Source organism: Tachypleus tridentatus, chromosome 4 (assembly GCF_004210375.1).
Source record: "Tachypleus tridentatus isolate NWPU-2018 chromosome 4, ASM421037v1, whole genome shotgun sequence".
In the NCBI taxonomy this organism is placed as follows: Eukaryota; Metazoa; Arthropoda; class Merostomata; order Xiphosura; family Limulidae; genus Tachypleus; species Tachypleus tridentatus.
In genome coordinates, this window is record NC_134828.1 from 28,982,654 (window position 1) to 29,004,129 (window position 21,476).

Below are 21,476 nucleotides of genomic sequence, written 5' to 3' on the forward strand. Positions count from 1 at the left end.
ACAAACAGGCAATGTCGGCCGTTTTATGACGTCATTTCAACATGATACATCAAAGGAATTTCAGACAATTTTAGTTTGTAATTTTTCAGACCGCAAAATTATATTGTCGTACTTGACCTAAGAACTAAACCTAAAGAGCAGGCCTAATCTGCTCGCTTATACAATAGCCCTAACGTAATTCATTGTAACAAGTATAATTATGATCATGCTTGACCTGCTTCGCGGTAACAAATGGGTTACATAAATAGTGTTTCGACTGCTATGAAGATTATTGTAACCCAGCCTAAAAATCCATGGTTTCAGACAATCGCGTCCTGAGCAATGAATGTGACGAACATAGTGTGGTTGAAATAGTATTATTACAAACCTGGAATGCCTCCTTGTTAATAGCTTAATGTATTAAAAAGAGAATTAATTTATTATATTTAAAAGTCTCAAATCGAATTTTCATGTAAATACACTTTAGGACGACAGCAACTGTTGTATGTTAAGAATGTATTTAACATGAATAAATACCACACATTCATACATTTCGGAATCGACAACGTGAATTATAGTTGTAGGTGTAAACAAATTACGTTGCACTGTTTCTGGTTGTGATGAATTTTATCCAAACATTTTGGTGTATAGTTATATGCTTGAGGAATTATTTCAGTGATTACCCAATATTACAATAATACATTGACATTGACTTAATTCAATCAGAAAAAAAATCTAAAAGCAGTAACTACTGACTTTCTTGTATCGCACCGTTGATATCATACTACATCATACTTTCTCAAGCACCTCGGGTATCATGATAAATGATAAGTTACTTAGAACTTGTTCATTTGACAGTGTTATCGTTTTACGTTCAGGAAGAAATGGCAGATATAGTTTGTTGAAACACAATTTCAGCGAGGCATTTGCTAAAAAAATATATTAGTATCCGATATTGACCCACATATACTTCAGAATGAGAAACAATTACTTCATAAAGTTGTCAACATATTCAAGAGAAATGTAGACAACTAAAAGTAACAACAAAGTACTCAAATGATTAAGTAAGTTATGTCAATGTATCAACTAATATTGTATCATACTCAATTCAAATAGCCCTTGAAAGGCTTTTGACAAAGGAGCCTTTGATTCAGCAAACCCTGATTATAGGTTAACAAGAGATATTATAAAGTGATACCAGCCTGATAGATATGTTATCGGGTTCAGAAACTTTACAATATGGCGTCACCTCAGATGTCTTCAATGCTTCCAGTAAAAGGTGACTGGGTATGAAATTCACCAAAGTGTATCACAAGAGGAGGAAAATTTTCTAAACTTCTCCATTTTACCAAGTAAGTTACTGCATATAATTATTGGTTAAATATATAAACCTGGCAGTCGAGAGCACATTTCTAATGTAAATATTTACATGATTTCAGTGTGATATACACAGCACACAAAATAAATGTTAATGTCTCTATCTAAGGAGGGAATGTGGTGATTGTTACAACATTCCATGAAGCCATGTTGACATTGAAGTGACCAGAACGGGAACTATTTGATTAAGTGTATAGTGCACTCTTTCTGAAACTACTCGTACGTAACAGAACAACGCTAAAGAAAGGTATTTTACAATGTGAAATTTGTCAACATACTCGATTAGAGCCTCAAGTGTATCAGATATTCTCTTCTCTTATGATGAAATTTCGGCTTTTTATATGGTCAGATCTTCAGAAATCAACTATTCTTGCATATGAAGACCTTCTACGTTGTTCATTGAAGTTGTTAGGTATCGAGATACCAATCTGTTTGGGTGCTCCTTAAACAATTGAGAGTATGCTGCCAGGAATATAATTTCATCAAACCACAAGAAGACTTGCATGGTATTTAACAATCTTCGGTAGTGACTTTTCGAAACAGTTGTAACATAAACATCATCTGAACGATACGTTGAATGATTTTGTTAGTATTTATTGCGATGTACATAAAAAATTTCAGAGAATGGCTATCATTCATCACAACTGGGACAGCGTTCTGAAGGGAAAAAAATCCGTATTTTCCAAGGCTAAAAGGGATAAGAACTGTAGCTTTATCTTTGCACTAATGTCAAAATAGTGCAATAATTTTCTAGTGATAAATTGGTTGAACGATGCCCAATGTGTGAGAGACATTGTATGCTCTTGTAATACTTATCTCACTGTCCGAGATGTTTACAGAAGCCTTTTTCAATGTGGAGTTTACAGTGAAAAGCCTATGTTTCATGGAACTTGTTTATAAAGAATTATTATAGTATCCTTTATTACCTCATCGAAAAGTTTGTTTGACCTATAATCAGTCAATTTGTATAAATTTAAAACATGCCACACAATGTGTGAAAGTTAGGACGATTTTCTACTAAGAACAGAGACAAAACTACTGGTGCTATATGTTACCGAACACCGACCTTTTGATGTCCTTCCACCTTGTACTAGATAATCAGTAAGTTAATTCAATACGCTGCAAGGTAAAGTTGGAAGTAAATGTCAGTGTCAATGGATAGGGTCTGTGATTATTACCGGCCATTGTATTGAAATCCTCCTGATGGTGGCACAAAATATGTTGTGTTATGAAAATTTAATAGATGTTTTATTGTAAGAAGGTGGCGCTCCGAAAGTAGACGTTTAAAATAATAATTATTCAATAATAGTAATAAACAAATGGATAGGGTTGTGAATTGAAAATGCCAAAATATTGGTTTGTTTGAGATTGTCTCAGAGATCTGGACAATGCAATAGAAAAACGGTCAGACACCGATTATTGTGGTGTGTTTATATATATATGTTAAAGTCTGTAGTGTGGACTAATCTAACATTAAAAATATTAAAGAGAGAGACAGTGCCTAACAGCATATTCTCAAAAGCTAGAAAATGAAAAATACATGAAATAAGACATTTCTTTTCTTTCCATTTTTAATAATTAGGGAAAATTTTACCAAACTTTTTTGTGTATTTTCTGTGCCATCCACATATCCTCAAAAACTTAGAGAAAGAGAAAATATGAGAAATAAAACATTTCATTTCTTTGCTTTTTCAATAATAAGTGAAAATTTTAACTGGTTTTAGAAAATTCATTCTTTTAGTTTTATTTAATAGTTTACTTGAACGTTTTACTGCAGTTATAATTTTAACTTGTTTTGAAACGATATAGATTAATTTTAACTGTTTTATTACAAACTGAGTGACGCTAAAGTTCTAAGTTACAGCAAAGACGTTCTTGGCCACAATTAGATTAATAAATATTAATTTTATTGTATGATTTATGGATTAATTAATCGAAATTTATTTGTATTAGTTTTTCCTGGTTTTAATTTTTCTCTTCATTCGTCATTTCAAACAAAATGTTTATTAAACACAATTTATAACAATCATTTTTATCCATGAATTTATTTCACTGAAAGATAAAAACAAATTGAATGAAGACCAGTACACTAGAAACAATTAAACTATTTATAATAACACGCAGAAGAATAAAGACAGAACAACTGTATAGTCAGATTTTCGTAGGTCAAGTGAAGACTTCCTCATTGGATGTTAAGTCATTTCTGAAATAAAAAAGTTTGTTTTAAATCTACTGCAGCATTAATAGTGTTACATAAACATTCCATAAATAATTCAGTATTAATGGTATGAATGTTAAAACTTCTAACATTTGGAGATTCATACTTTAATTAAACGAATTCAACTCCTACTTGTCGTCGGAGTAACCAGTTCTTGAGTTACTATAATATATTGTAAGAAGTTTGGAAAATCTATGGAATTATTACAACCAAATTTACAATTAGAGCTACAAAACAATTCTATTAGACGTTGGTAAAAGTAGAGAAACTTCTAGATCATATTTCTTAGAAAATATAATTTGAATTTGAGTTATTCAAACATTGGTTAAATACAATATTAAGAAAACAAAAGAAAGTTGCTCCAATAGATTAAAGTGAATAGACTTTACATTATAAACTTATATTAAATAAAACATGTCATATTATCTTCCAAGACATGTCTAACACTTACTAGATAAATGTAGGTTTTCTACAAATCCGTCAGTTACTTCCCATCTTGCCCATCGCGCACTTTTTAATCTACAAGTAAAAAGAAAATTATATATATATATTATGAAAGCCAAGTAAACAAAATTATTGATTTTATCGTAAATCAGTCTATTAGGAAGGTGTTACAATAAAAAATTGTTTCTACTTTCATCTTATAGAATTACTTTGGAATTTATATTTTGACAATAGTAAAAATTCAGAGATAGTTAATAACATATTGTATATAATGTAATATTCAGTAACAATGTTGTTCTTAGTCTGCTCATCAGGAAATATTTTATATTGTAGTTTAACATAAAATCTATCATAATATTTAAGTGTTCTAAAGATAGAGAACGAAAACATCTGTAACTTTATATAGATAAACAACATTAGTGTCGCTGTGTCTGAGTTCAGTTACTCCCGCTATGACTGAAAGATGACCTTATATACTTACATCGTTACAAATTAGGGTACGATACCCGTAATTTGCATAGCGAAGACAGTTCATCACGTAGCTTTGATCTTAAACTCGAAGAAACTCAGTGTGAAAATATAATAATTAATAATACAGACTTCAAAAGTTAGGAAAGTTATAACAATGTTTATGACATTCACAAAGTATGAATATGTTCCAATAAATATGTTACCACCACGGTAAAATATATAAACACAATGAATTTAACTAGTCTGCTCCTTTATTTTACTTTTACTGATAAAAGGTTTATGGAATATCAGAATTATGTTTATAATTTACATGGATAAAGTGCAGACCGTAAAAATCTGTTCCAAGGATCGTGCATATGAAATGAGCATTTAAAGTAAAGTTTGTGAACAGGAACTAACATATTGATGTGATGTAATAGTTAGACTATAATTAATTACATACATACAGTTTTTATATAGAAAAACATATGACGAGAAAGGAAGAAATAAATAAAATAATATTTTACTTGTAGGAATTTCTTATTAAAAGAAACGAAATTATGTAACAGCGCATTTAACTTTTTTTTCTAGGCAAACACAACTATATTTTTACTGTTGTCATCAGAGAAGCTTTATAGAATTAATGAAGACATAAATATAGAGAAGTTAGAATATAAAACCAAATCCATCCCAATCCCACAACCATGTTGGAGTTCAAATTAACCATCCACATTAACTCTTTCATTGCTATTGACGCATATGTAGGACACAGTGTATAACCTGTTTCAGTCTTGAAAAGTGGTATATTAAGTAATTTATTTGAGATATAGGTATGTAATAAAATCAATATGTTTATTATTAATATAAAACATCTTAAATTTTCAGTATTAATCTGAAAATATTTGAACGGAATTTTAGTTAACTTAAAACTTCTTACAATTTAAATTATATACTATTGTCTAAAACCACTTCAGGTTGATATTAAAAGTGGCATGTAATTAATTATAAAGTAAAACATGAGTGTCTTTGAAGGAACAACGGAAGGATTATATATAAATATGATAGTAAAATAAAATAAAACAATTTATATAGAACTATATTCGATAACAATGATCTGAATAATGAATAGATGTTGTAAATACGATACTGTGAACATAACTATTTATTTACTTTAAGCAGACGTTACTAAAGGCTTAAAAACAGAATTCTAATAACTGGTTAATAGTAACTTACTGTTTTTGCAAATTCTTTGTCGTCACACATCTTCTGCCTGAATTCATCGTCACTCAGAGAGTCTGGATTGTTTTCGTTTTTGCACTGTTCAAATGCATCTTTTTTCTGAAAGACATAGCAAAAATGTTTATGCGATTTATTTATATTAATATATTATTTAGTGAAAATAATGGTCTGGCACAGCATGATGGTTAGGGTACTCGACTGGCCATCCGGCTGGGTGCGAGTTTGAGAGGGTCATAATAATGTAGTTGGTAAAAGAGGAGGTCAAGTGTTGATGGTGTTTGATGTTTACTAGCTGCCTTTCATGTAACTTATCACCACTAATCAGGGAACGGTTAGTGCAATAGAACTCAGTTTTTAAGTTATTTTGGTATAAACGTATTAATAGATTAGAGAGATCTCTTCTTCTACGTGGTGAAACGTTAACATAGTCTAATAATATCAAGTCCCATAGACGCTATGCGATAAGGTTGAAGGTTTATATCCAAACTAGGTTTGAATACCCATAATGAGAAGAGTAAATATATCCAGTTACATAGCAAAAATATACATAACCTTCCAGTAATTCAACAGTAAGTACTATTGTCTATAACGCCTAAAATTGGGTTTCGATACTCGTGGCAAGCACAGCACAGTTAGCTCATTGTGTAATTTTATGTTCAGCAACAAATTTCCTGAAACATACTTTTCATATGGATGTGTATTTGTATTAGATTGTGACCTAATGGCTAGTGCATGGAATCTGGAACCCAAGGATTTGGAGTTCTTGATATGGTACCACTAAACAATCTTCTTATCTCCAGATGTGGGTAATTTATAAATCCTGTTATTCATTTAAAATTAATCAACTAACAGGCTTTTAGTGACTGGTTAATTATCTACTGATCCCAGTTTAAAGTTAGGAACAGCTATGCCTGTCTATAATAAGTTTCTTACTTGTCTACTCAGGTAATTCTATGCAGAACATGTCATTTGTATGAGTGAACAAACGAACTCTGAGAGTAACGACCGAGTTGTTCAGAACATGCCATGAAATATTCAAATAAAAATAACCATATAAATAATTTTCTATAATAATAACGATAATCATGAACACAAATAATAAACTATTGTTATTTAATGTTTTTCAGTAGTTCACATTTAAAGAACTATTATCAACAGTACTTACCTCCTGTGGGAAACTTTCAACAATAGCCATTGCTTTTTTTACGTCTTCTTCATTATCGCCTGTAACAATTAAAAGTTTATGAAAGAAGAAACGTTCTAAAGCTCTGTTATTATTTGTTTATCTTTGTTAATATATAATATTATAGGTTATAAAAAAAGAAGAGAGGAAAACCTTTAAATCCCCTAATAACTACTTGGAAAGCAAGTTTTTAACAAGAAAAACATAAACAATTCCCGTTCTCCACTATCTTAGCTGTAAGTTTATAACATATTCTGGCTCAACACTGAAAACATTGAAGTAATGACCCATTGTGTTGGCTTTACTCTCAACTACACACAAATAACATTTTACTTATAGTTAATATAAATTTGTGAATATACAAACATTTACACTGACCTTTCATCTTTAGTTATTATTACGTTATATCATTGAAGCACGTGAAACTAGCAAGAACCGGTGTCAATGATGTTATAGAATAATCTGCTACACGAACTATTTTATAAAAGTCACTTACTGCACATTAACTTGTGTAATTTTCCATGTCCTTTTCCTTTGCCCAAAGCAACCGCAACGAAAATAGTCACCAGAAGCAATACCGCTAGACTCTTCATTTCTGATGGTTTTAGAAGAACAAGTCTACAGTGTCCAAACTATCAGCTGATGTTCTGAGTCAGACAGATGATAATATTTTGGTGAAATTATTGCGTTTTTATACAAATCTTAACAATAGAGGGGAAAAAAAAAGTTTTAACTCGTACATTACAGTAAGAAATGTCCATGTTGATCTACTGTTAGAAAACTATTTATTCTAGTATCTCTGATGAAACATTGCCTTTAAACAATATATTTGTCGAATCATTCTTGCCTTTTGTGTTATCGCTTCTTTGTTTGTTCAGGTTTATGCACAAAATCACTCATATGCTACTCACTGTTAAGAAACGCTGTTTTTAAAATTATGAAGTAAAACATTGCGTGTTTGAACAAACCAAACCATGTTAAGCTGCTAGATCATTCTTTTATACCAAACTGATGTTTACAGAAGAATATTTGTTTGTTTTGTATTTATACTCACAAAAAACTGTCACGTGATTTTTAACGCATGCACCCTAAGCTTCTGGAATTCGGTGTGTTGTTGTTACATACTCGGTTAGTCACACAAAGTCACAATAAGACGAATACACACGGTCAACTGAATAGCTGTAAAGAACTGTTCGTTAAGAAAATGTTAATTTTTTATCCTTCTATTTTGTTCAGGACCGGAACGTGGGTCAGTAGTAATCGAAACATTCATTGTTTGTACCTCTTTCCAAGAATGGTAAATCTCATTTTTCCATCAGTCAAGAGTTTGTGATGAATATTGTTTACTAGTAACTGGAATTAGAGAATGTTAACATGTAGTGCTCCGTTTGGCTGTACAGAAAACAATCTAAAATAGGTGTATTTGAATACACTTCTCTTGAAAATAAAAAAGTCATTGTAAAAGGTGTCTAAAACGAACGAGAAGACAAAATCCTGGAAAAATCTGAACCAAACATCGAGAATTTCAAATAAACCTCAAGCTGTCATTGATTTATATTGGTTTCGAGAAATTCCATCCCTCACCAGTAACTCTGAGAAAACTCAAATAATAACATAGGTAGGTTTCGTATGGTAGTGCAATATGAATTGTTTCTATGGTATTTCGAGTTATGAAGCTAAGGTTTGTTCTCTCGAGTAGCCTTTCTTCAGGGATAATGGTGCGGGAAGTTTTCAGAAACCAGTTTTCAGTAAGCTTGACAAAAATGGCGTTGATAACACTCCACTCGCAATCTAAGGGTCGCGGTATTGAATATCTTCGTGGTATATGCTCGTCATTTCAGCCACGAGGGCGTTGTTAAGTGATGTTCAATTCCATTATTGGTTGGTAAAGAGTATTCCGATAGTTGGTGATAGGTGGAGCTAAGTAGCTATTTTGCCTTTATTCTAACACATCATAATTAGAAACTGTTGGTAGTGTTAACAAGCTGCCTTATGTCTAGTCAATCACTACAAATTTCGCAACTACTAACTTGGTATTTTTAATTAAGTTTTCGAGAAATTAAAAGAAAAAAAAAACAGTATAAAGTGACCAGTGATGAATTGTAAGAAGAGTTCAATATAGAACCTTATTCTCCAAGATTTAAAAGGCCTTGATGTGTAAAAGAATAAGTGATGAGAAAAATGATGAATTTGATTTCTATATATATTTTCTATGCATTAATGAGTTTTCCTGCTAAATAATTTCCTACAATGACTTACTGGCATCATGTATGTCTGTATCTCGTCACAGATAAATCAACAGAAGAAGTTGCCATTAAAACAACTTATAAAGAAATCCATAAAGTTCACACAATTTTCAACTTTGAATACACTAATTGAGATTATTAGTTTTACAACTTCATTCAGCATTTTTGGGATTGAAACGCCAATTCACAGGTATAGAAATCAAAAGAGAGTTCTACCTGGTCTTACTATAATAGAAATAGATCATTTTAAGCCTTATGTTAAGAAAATGTCATGTTTGTCTCGATTGTCTTTATTAGAAGATTTTCAAACAAAAAATCTTCCATTTGACCCACAATAAAAATTTGTTTCACGAAGTTGAGTTTATTTTTCAAATCAATTAAATCGTTGTTTCGTTTGTAAAGAACCCGTTAGATAAATGGTTCTCTTTGTTGCTTATTGTATGACAGCCTTAAAACTCAGTAAAGAATCGTTTGTTTTAATTACGATAACTTAATTCAGGACTCTATTATGTCTGTTTAGTTTCATATGGTGAATTTGAGAAAGGTTTCTATACATGTCTTTAAATCATAATATCTATTTCGATACGGAATGTGTTTATATCAGTTATTAAAATAAATTTTATATTCCGTAAAATACATTAATCTTTCGGACACGGTTTTCAGTTGGAGCACCATTCATTAGGACTTATTAATTTTTAGCTTTCGGGATACTCTAAACAGTTACAACTGGTGTATTAACTTTCAGGGTGCGGTCTAGAAATACCATTTCAACATTGGTGCAGTGTCTTTTAAAGCACAGTCTCGTTCTACCAGTTTCATATTAATCAATACCTTAAAAGGACAGCAGATATAATGTGATGTCTACTTCTGTAGCTGGGTGGTAGCTTCTTACACTAAAAGATATCTGGTTTCGGCAACTGCGGTGAGGAGAACAACATTGACCCATAGTGTAATTATCTGCTTTATAACAAAGGAAACAAGAACCTGGAAGTGGACGTTCAGATTAGCTGAGCCTTGTAGAGGCTTTATAAAAACTTTTAAAACGTCTGGTACAAATTAAAAACTGGGTCCATTCAAGTTTTCCGTATCAGATTTTACAGATAAAATCCAATGTCGCTAGTAATATTACGCCCATGTAGATGTGTATACTTTGTTCTGTGGACTGGTACTTTCACAAATATGCGTGAGTCTCGCTCGAGATCGTTTGTTTAATGAAAGGTGTGTACAAACAATTAAGAACTGCATATTTTTGTTTGTTTGTTTTTTACGAGTGCGTGTTATGACAATCTAAATATTTAAAGCAATGTACAGTTTGTATTGAATATGACATTTCATCGATGTCCTTGTACACGTATAGGTTTTGAAAGGTGCGTAGTACTCATGAAGAAGACCTCAGTACAGAAAACGAAACGGTTTCTCATTCAACAGGAAGTTGCGGTCCATTAAAGTTGAGAAACATATTTGTGGTTGTAATTTATTCAATTGGTACGCTGATTATGATATTAAAATTTCTATAACGGGGTCATTAAATGCCAATCTAACCCAGAACGTGTCTGAGATACGAAGTCCAAAAGATAAAAAATAGTCATATGTTTGAAAAATTCGAATTTAGTAACAGAACAAGGAAGATTTCCTAAAGACAACATAAATACATATACGATTACGTATAACGTGTGTTGTAAGGATATTTCGTGTTTTATCAGAAATAAAATTACTTACTCAGTTACCCACTGACATGTGACCCCACTCTGGTATGTCTACGGACTCACACCGCTAGAAACCGGGTTATGATACCCCTAGTGGGCAAAGCACAGATAGCCCTCGAGTTGCTTTGCGCAAGTCACTCGTTGTGTTGCTTTTTGCTTAATAACCGATGTCAAATCAACACATTTGTAATAATTAAGAATACCTTCGAAGTCCCATCTATAACTTCTTCATCCATAAGAACATGAAATAATCACCATATGATTCGTATTTTTAATATCTTCAATATAGAAACTGTAGTACTCTGTCAAATTAATCATAAGATGCTTATGAAATCGTAAGGTAAAATAGATTGCAACTTAAATAGTTTTTCTCTTACTGTTGAGGGAAAATATTCGAAGAAAAATATCACAATATGATGTTTCTGAAACTGTTTTGGAGAATATTAACACAAGAAAGAAGTTTTACTTCAGATTACAACTACATTTTCTTTTCTCGAGTCTGGTGCAGTCTGGTGTTAGGGTTACACTTCAGTGAAAGTGGCGAATTGAAGGATAGATTGGGTTTCAGATGTCTTTTTATCAGACGTAAGAATTGATATATATTTTGATGACACTTCAATTACGAAATTTAATAATATAATAGCGTTCAAACCCTAAAATGCACGTCATCAAATTCGTGGTTATGGCTCAGTGTGAACATTCTTAAAGACTCCAATTTTAATAAACCTAAAGTACTGATAATAATTATTTCAAGTTTTTCTCACTTTTGTACAGTCTTCAATAACTACAAATTCTCTCTTGTTAAGGTATTTTTATTATATAATCCTTGTGCCACTGTTCAGAAATTGATTGAATTTCCAAACCTTGAACTGCTGTTTAGGAAACTTTCTGAGCATTCTTAAACATACCAATATATCTGAGATGTTAAACAACGGTAGTGTGTAGGTTTCTGGGAGTGAAAAATTTAAATATCCAGATGGCGCTGTTTATTAATACAGTTCAAAGACCAGATTTTTGTGGTTTATATATAATATATATACATGTTTGAAGTATGACTTAAATTAATCTTACGAATATTAAATCCATTAAACCTGACCAAGAATGCAACACCTCAGCTTACTTTAAAGTCATCAGACACATAGATTGTGGTTCTCTTAGCACACTATATTCCACATGTGGTAGGATTAATAGACCCTTGATATGCGTCGAATGAATCGTTTTCATCACATTGTGACGTTGCACAGACTATCAGACCACAAAAAAGTATATATTTTATTGCCAGTAATTCATGCTCTCATTGGTTAAGATTTCATCCTATGTTGGCAAGGAGATAGTGCTGCATCTAATACAGACAATACCTGGCACAAAATTTGTCTTCAGGCACTCACATTCAGAGGAAAAAAATCATCTCTTAACGAGCTCCATGTTCGCCTGGCCGCAACGCAGACTGTACCTATAACAAAGCTGTACAGCCTCATTTGTAAAGCACGTTAAACATAGATCATGGTAAGCAAAGACGTTGACATAAGTTCATCTCGAAACCACAAGTTTTCTGACCAGTTCGACATTAAAGATCATGGTTCCTGTCTCTTTTGATGAGTCAAAAGCTTTAAACAAGATGCAGAACTTCTACTGTGGTTACATTGGTATCACTAAATGCTCGACTAAAGAGAATTACCTTTGCTGTCAAAATGGACTATTCTGTTTGAAGGAGTGCTGCTGGGAAGGTGATGAACAATGTGGATATTCAAAAAACTATGAAGAAATTGCACAAAATGCTTCTGGTAGTCTGAACTGCAGCAAGATAATTAAAGTGTGTATAGTTGCATAATTTTGCAACCACAAATACAATATAGTTTAACAAATGTATTGAAATGGAGTTTTTTGGACAATATATATACACACCAGATGAAAAAAAAAATTTAATTCAGCTAACACTTTACAAATTTGTTATTTTAAGCCATTATGGATGCAATTTTGAAAAGTGCTTTCTATCAAGCAGTCTTGTTTTTAAATAAAGAATGAGGTTAATCTATTTCCAAATCAGCATCTGTTAATTGCTGAAACCTAACTTTCACAGACTATTTTTATCGTTCACAGAATTTAAGATATTACGATAGTCACAAGATTATATACAAATTAGGCCGAACACTTAATTCTAAGTGTTCAATGGTACCTCTATCATACTACCATAGTGTATTTAGTTTGAGGAAGAGGGCTGTATTTATATATGATTTTATAAACACTTACTATCAAAACCAAGTACAAAAACCAACAAACAGACAATGTCGGCCATTTTCTGACGTCATTTTAACATGATCCATCAAAGGAATTTCAGGCAATTTTGGTTTGTAATTTTTCAAACCACAAAATTATATTGTCGTACTTGACCTAACAACTAAACCTAAAGAGCGGGCCTAATCTGCTTGCTTATACAATAGCCCTAACGTAATTCATCGTAACAAGAATAATTATGATCATGCTTGACCAGCTTCGCGGTAACAAATGAGTAAGGGCCCGGTATAGCCAAGCGCGTAAGGCGTGCGACTCGTAATCCGAGGGACGCGGGTACGCGCCCGCGTCGCGCCAAATTATGCTCGCCCTCCCAGCCGTGGGGGCGTTATTATGTGACAGGCAATCCCACTATTCGTTGGCAAAAAGAGTTGCCCAGGAGTTGGCGGTGGGTGGTGATAACTAGCTGCCTTCCCTCTAGTCTTACACTGCTAAATTAGGGACGGCTAGCACAGATAGCCCTCGAGTAGCTTTGTGCGAAATTCCAAAAAACAACAAACAAACAAATGGGTTATATAAATAATGTTTCGATTGCTATGAAGATCATTGTATCCTAGCCTAAAGATCCATGGTTTCAGACAATCGCGGCTTGAGCAATGGATGTGACAAACATAGTGTGGTTGAAATAGTGTTATTACAAACCTGGAATACCTTCTTAGCAGAAGTAAGAATTTATGTATGCTTTCACGACACTTTCACTTCGAAATTTGTGAATGAAGTCCAAACCCTAAAAGGCAAATTATCAAATTCGTGGTTGTACTCAGTATAAACAATGTCATAGGTTTTAATTTTAATAGTTCTAAAGTCTTGAAAGTAAACCAATAGAAATAAAATAATAAATTTAATTATGACATGTTTTTAAATTTATAATTATTTTGTGTTCTTTCCTAAATTTGTAGAATCTTCAATCCTCAATCGATCAATCTATCTTCAATCAACGAATATGGGATTAATCGTCATATTATAATACACCATAGCTGAATTATTGAGCGTGTTTGGTAGGAGGGAGATTCAAACCAGAGACTCGCAGATAACGACTTGAGTACCGTAACCATCTGTACTAGTCTGGATAATCTTGTTTAAATCCCTATTTTCAGGGCATTATGAGATTATAAATGAATAATTAGTTTAAAACAGTCATACTTGTGTGTTTCAAACCTTTGTTAATAGCTTAATGTATTAAAAAGAGAATTAATTTATTATATTTAAAAGTCTCAAATCGAATTTTCATGTGAATACACTTTAAGACGACAGCAACTGTTGTATGTTAAGAATGTATTAAACATAAATAAATACCACACATTCATACATTTCGGAATCGACAACGTGAATTATAGTTGTAGGTGTAAACAAATTACGTTGCACTGTTTCTGGTTGTGATGAATTTTTACCCAAACATTTTGGTGTATAGTTATATGCTTGAGGAATTATTTCAGTGATTACCCAGTATTAGAATAATACATGACATTGATTTAATTCAATCAGAAAAAAATCTAAAAGCAGTAACTACTGACTTTCTTGTATCGCACCGTTGATATCATACTACATCATACTTTCTCAAGCACCTCCAGTATCATGTTCAATGATAGATTACTTAGAACTTGTTCATTTGACAGGGTTATCGTTTTACGTTCAGGAAGAAATGGCAGATATAGTCTATTGAAACACAATTTCAGCGAGGCATTTGCTAAAAAAATAGGGAATTATTAGTATCCGATATTGACCCACATATATTTCAGAATGAGAAACAATTACTTTATAAAGTTTTCAACATATTGAAGAGAAATGTAGAACACATAAAAGTAACAACTGAGTACCCAAATGATTAAGTAAGTTATGTCAATGTATCAACTAACATTGTCTCAGACTCATTTCAAATAGCCCTTGAAAGGCTTTTTGACAAAGAAACCATTGATTCAGCAAACCGTAATTCTAGGTCAACAAGGGATATTAGAAAGTGATACCAGCCTGATAGATATGCTAGTAGGTTCAGACTCTTTTCAATATGGCGTCACCTCAGATGTCTTCAATGCTTCCAGTGAAAGGTGACTGGGTATGAAATTCACCAAAGTTTATCACAAGAGGAGGAAAGTTTTCTAAACTTCTCCATTTTATCAAGTGAGTTACTGCATATAATTATTGGTTAAATATATAAACATGGCAGTCGAGAGCACATTTCTAATGTAAATATTTACATGATTTCAGTGTGATATACACAGCACACAAAATAAATGTTAATGTCTCTATCTTAGGAGGGAATGTGGTGATTGTCACGGCATTCCATGAAGCCATGTTGACATTGAAGTGACCAAGAGGGGAACTATTTGATTAAGTGTATAGTGCTGCACTCTTTCTGAAACTACTCGTACGTAACAGAACAACGCTAAAGAAAGGTATTTTACAATGTGAAATTTGTCAACATACTCGATTAGAGCCTCAAGTGTATCAGATATTCTCTTCTCTTTTGATGAAGTTTCGGCTTTTATATGGTAAGGTCTTCAGAAATCAACTATTCTTGCATATGAAGACCTTCTACGTTGTTCATTGAAGTTGTTAGGTATCGAGATACCAATCTGTTTGGGTGTTCCTGAAACAATTGAGAGTATGCTGCCAGGAACATAATTTCATCAAACCACAAGAAGACTTGCATGGTATTTAACGATCTTCGGTACTGACTTTTCGAAACAGTTGTAACATAAACATCATCTGAACGATACGTTGAATGATTTTGTTAGTATTTATTGCTATGTACATAAAAAATTTCAGAGAATGGCTATCATTCATCACATCTGGGACAGCGTTCTGAAGGCAAAAAAATCCGTATTTTCCAAGGCTAAAAGGGATAAGAACTGCAGCTTTATCTATGCACTAATGTCAAAATAGTGCAATAATTTTCTCGTGATAAATTGGTTGAACGATGCCCAATGTGTGAGAGACATTGTATGCTCTTGTAATACTTATCTCACTGTCCGAGATGTTTACAGAAGCCTTTTACAATGTGGAGTTTACAGTAAAAAGCCTGTGTTGGATGTTTTTAACTTTTTTGTAAGAAGGTGGCGCTATATCCGAAAGTATTTGACGTTTAAGATAATAATTATTCAATAATAGTAATAAACAAATGGATAGGGTTGTGAACCCCAATGAAAATGCCAAAATATTGGTTTGTTTGAGATTGTCTCAGAGATCTGGAAGTACTTATGCAATAGAAAAACGGACACACAGATTATTGTGGTGTGCTTATATATATAGGTTCAAGTCTGTAGTGTGGTCTAATCTAACATTAAAAATATTAAAGAGAGAGACAGTGCCTAACAGCATATTCTCAAAAGCTAGAAAATGAAAAATACATGAAATAATAATTAATAATTAATCCATCTTTAATAATTAGGAAAATTTTACCAAACTTTTTTTTGTGTATTTTCTGTGCCATCCACATATCTTCAAAAACTTAGAGAAAGAGAAAATATGAGAAATAAAACATTTCATTTCTTTGCTTCTTCAATAATAAGTGAAAATTTTAACTGGTTTTAGAAAATTCATTCTTTTAGTTTTATTTAATAGTTTACTTGAACGTTTTACTGCAGTTATAATTTTAACTTGTTTTGAAACGATATAGATTAATTTTAACTGTTTTATTACAAACTGAGTGACGCTAAAGTTCTAAGTTACAGCAAAGACGTTCTTGGCCACAATTAGATTAATAAATATTAATTTTATTGTATGATTTATGGATTAATTAATCGAAATTTATTTGTATTAGTTTTTCCTGGTTTTAATTTTTCTCTTCATTCGTCATTTCAAACAAAATGTTTATTAAACACAATTTATAACAATCATTTTATCCATGAATTTATTTCACTGAAAGATAAAAACAAATTGAATGAAGACCAGTACACTAGAAACAATTAAACTATTTATAATAACACGCAGAAGAATAAAGACAGAACAACTGTATAGTCAGATTTTCGTAAATCAAGTGAAGACTTCCTCATTGGATGTTAAGTCATTTCTGAAATAAAAAAGTTTGTTTTTAAATCTACTGCAGCATTAATAGTGTTACATAAACATTCCATAAATAATTCAGTATTAATGGTATGAATGTTAAAAACTTCTAACATTTGGAGATTCATACTTTAATTAAACGAATTCAACTCCTACTTGTCGTCGGAGTAACCAGTTCTTGAGTTACTATAATATATTGTAAGAAGTTTGGAAAATCTATGGAATTATTACAACCAAATTTACAATTAGAGCTACAAAACAATTCTATTAGACGTTGGTAAAAGTAGAGAAACTTCTAGATCATATTTCTTAGAAAATATAATTTGAATTTGAGTTATTCAAACATTGGTTAAATACAATATTAAGAAAACAAAAGAAAGTTGCTCCAATAGATTAAAGTGAATAGACTTTACATTATAAACTTATAATAAATAAAACATGTCATATTATCTTCCAAGATATGTCTAACACTTACTAGATAAATGTAGGTTTTCTACAAATCCGTCAGTTACTTCCCATCTTGCCCATCGCGCACTTTTTTAATCTACAAGTAAAAAGAAAATTATATATATATATTATGAAAGCCAAGTAAACAAAACTATTGATTTTATCGTAAATCAGTCTATTAGGAAGGTGTTACAATAAAAAATTGTTTCTATTTTAATCTTATAGAATTACTTTGGAATTTATATTTTGACAATAGTAAAATTCAGAGATAGTTAATAACATATTGTATATAATGTAATATTCAGTAACAATGTTGTTCTTAGTCTGCTCATCAGGAAATATTTTATATTGTAGCTTAACATAAAATCTATCATAATATTTAAGTGTTCTAAAGATTGAGAACGAAAACATCTGTAACTTTATATAGATAAACAACATTAGTGTCGCTGTGTCTGAGTTCAGTTACTCCCGCTATGACTGAAAGATGACCTTATATACTTACATCGTTACAAATTAGGGTACGATACCCGTAATTTGCATAGCGAAGACAGTTCATCACGTAGCTTTGATCTTAAACTCGAAGAAACTCAGTGTGAAAATATAATAATTAATAATACAGACTTCAAAAGTTAGGAAAGTTATAACAATGTTTATGACATTCACAAAGTATGAATATGTTCCAATAAATATGTTACCACCACGGTAAAATATATAAACACAATGAATTTAACTAGTCTGCTCCTTTATTTTACTTTTACTGATAAAAGGTTTATGGAATATCAGAATTATGTTTATAATTTACATGGATAAAGTGCAGACCGTAAAAATCTGTTCCAAGGATCGTGCATATGAAATGAGCATTTAAAGTAAAGTTTGTGAACAGGAACTAACATATTGATGTGATGTAATAGTTAGACTATAATTAATTACATACATACAGTTTTTATATAGAAAAACATATGACGAGAAAGGAAGAAATAAATAAAATAATATTTTACTTATAGGAATTTTTTATTAAAAGAAACGAAATTATGTAACAACGCATTTAACTTTTTTATTTTAGGTAAAAATAATTACATTTTTACTGTTGTCATCAGAGAAGCTTTATAGAATTAATGAAGACATAAATATAGAGAAGTTAGAATATAAAACCAAATCCATCCCAATCCCACAACCATGTTGGAGTTCAAATTAACCATCCACATTAACTCTTTCATTGCTATTGACGCATATGTAGGACACAGTGTATAACCTGTTTCAGTCTTAAAAAGTGTTATATTAAGTAATTTATTTGAGATATAGGTATGTAATAAAATCAATATGTTTATTATTAATATAAAACATCTTAAATTTTCAGTATTAATCTGAAAATATTTGAACGGAATTTTAGTTAACTTAAAACTTCTTACAATTTAAATTATATACTATTGTCTAAAACCACTTCAGGTTGATATTAAAAGTGGCATGTAATTAATTATAAAGTAAAACATGAGTGTCTTTGAAGGAACAACGGAAGGATTATATATTAATATGATAGTAAAATAAAATAAAACAATTTATATAGAACTATATTCGATAACAATGATCTGAATAATGAATAGATGTTGTAAATACTTTACTGTGAACATAACCATTTAGTCAATTTAAGCAGACGTTACTAAAGGCTTAAAAACAGAATTCTAATAACTGGTTAATAGTAACTTACTGTTTTTGCAAATTCTTTGTCGTCACACATCTTCTGCCTGAATGCATCGTCACTCAGAGAGTCTGGATTGTTTTCGTTTTTGCACTGTTCAAATGCATCTTTTTTCTGAAAGACATAGCAAAAATGTTTATGCAATTTATTTATATCAATATATTATTTAGTGAAAATAATGGTCTGGCATAGCATGATGGTTAGGGTACTTGACTGGCCATCTGGCTGGGTGCGAGTTTGAATCCTGTAATCCCTGAATTGGACACTCTTGCACTTTCAAATGTTGGTCATAATAATGTAGTTGGTAAAAGAGGAGGTCAAGTGTTGATGGTGTTTGATGTTTACTAGCTGCCTTTCATGTAACTTATCACCACTAATCAGAGAACGGTTAGTGCAATAGAACTCAGTTTTTAAATTATTTTGGTATAAACGTATGAATTGATTAGAGAGATCTCTTCTTCTATGTGGTGAAACGTTAACATAATCTAATAATATCAAGTCCCATAGACGCTAAGCGATAAGGTTGAAGGTTTATATCCAAACTAGGTTTGAATACCTGTAATGAGCAGAGTAAATATATCCAGTTACATAGCAAAAAATATACATAACCTTCCAGTAATTCAACAGTAAGTACTATTGTCTATAACGCCAAAAATTGGGTTTCGATACTCGTGGCAAGCACAGCACAGTTAGCTCATTGTGTAATTTTATGTTTAGCAACAAATTTCCTGAAACATACTCTTCATATGGATGTGTATTAGTATTAGATTGTGACCTAATGGTTAGTGCATCGAAGCTGGAACCCAAGGATTTGGAGTTCTTGATATGATACCACTAAACAATCTTCTTATCTCCAGATGTGAGTAATTTATAAATCCTGTTATTCATTTAAAATTAACCAACTAACAGGATTTTAGTGACTGGTTAATTATCTACTGATCCCAGTTTAAAGATAGAAACAGCTATGCCTGTCTATAATAAGTTTCTTACTTGTCTACTCAGGTAATTCTATGCAGAACATGTCATTTGTATGAGTGAACAAACGAACTCTGAGATATACAACTTCCTAGACCGAGTTGTTCAGAACATGCCATGAAATATTCAAATAAAAACAACCATATAAATAATTTTTATAATAATAATAATAATCGTGAACACAAATAATAAACTATTGTTATTTAATGTTTTTCAGTAGTTCACATTTAAAGAACTATTATCAACAGTACTTACCTCCTGTGGGAAACTTTCAACAATAGCCATTGCTTTTTTTACGTCTTCTTCATTATCGCCTGTAACAATGAAAGGTTTATGAATGAAGAAACGTTCTAAAGCTCTGATATTATTTGTTTATCTTTGTTAATATATAATATTATAGGTTATAAAAAAAGAAGAGAGTAAAACCTTTAAATACCCTAACAACAGTTTTTAACAAGAGAAACATAAACAATTCACGTTCTCCACTATCTTAGCTGTAAGTTTGTAACATATTCTAGCTCAACACTGAAAACACTGAAGTAATGACCCATTGTGTTGGCTTTACTCTCAACTACACACAAATAACATTTTACTTATTGTAAATATAAATTTGTGAATATACAAACATTTACACTGACCTTTCATCTTTAGTTATTATTACGTCATCTCATTGAAGCACGTGAAACTAGCCAGAACCGGTTTCAATGATATTATAGAATAATCTACTACACGAACTATTTCATAAAAGTCACTTACTGCACATTAACTTGTGTAATTTTCCATGTCCTTTTCCTTTGCCCAAAGCAACCGCAACGAAAATAGTGACCAGAAGAAATACCGCTAGACTCTTCATTTCTGATGGTTTTAGAAGAACAAGTCTACAGTGTACAAACTGTCAGCTGATGTTCTGAGTCCGACGGATCATAATATTTTGGTGAAATTTTTGCGTTTTTATACAAATCTTAACAATAGAGGGAAAAAAAAAGGTTTTAACTCGTACATTACAGTAAGAAATGTCCATGTTGATCTATTGTTAGAAAACTATTTATTCTAGTATCTCTGATGAAACATTGCCTTTAAACAATATATTTGTCGAATCATTCTTGCCTTTTGTGTTATCGCTTCTTTGTTTGTTCAGGTTTATGCACAAAATCACTCATATGCTACTCACTGTTAAGAAACGCTGTTTTTTAAAATTATGAAGTAAAACATTGCGTGTTTG

At 31.5% G+C, this 21,476-nt stretch overlaps 1 long non-coding RNA gene across 2 annotated transcripts; it reads right to left on the bottom strand.

Moving 5' to 3' along the window:
* Positions 1-3,385: 3,385 nt before the first annotated feature.
* On the bottom strand, positions 3,386-21,168 carry LOC143248283 (uncharacterized). Of its 2 annotated transcripts, none has more exons than XR_013026869.1 (5): positions 21,011-21,168; positions 20,510-20,568; positions 19,289-19,393; positions 4,026-4,093; positions 3,386-3,559 (listed from the first exon to the last, which is right to left on the bottom strand). It is a non-coding gene; the product is annotated as an uncharacterized LOC143248283 (long non-coding RNA). The 2 variants fall into 2 exon arrangements; XR_013026868.1 differs by lacking the exons at positions 19,289-19,393; positions 20,510-20,568; positions 21,011-21,168 and adding exons at positions 5,702-5,806; positions 6,873-6,931; positions 7,387-7,910.
* Between the last annotated feature and the right edge of the window lie 308 nt (positions 21,169-21,476).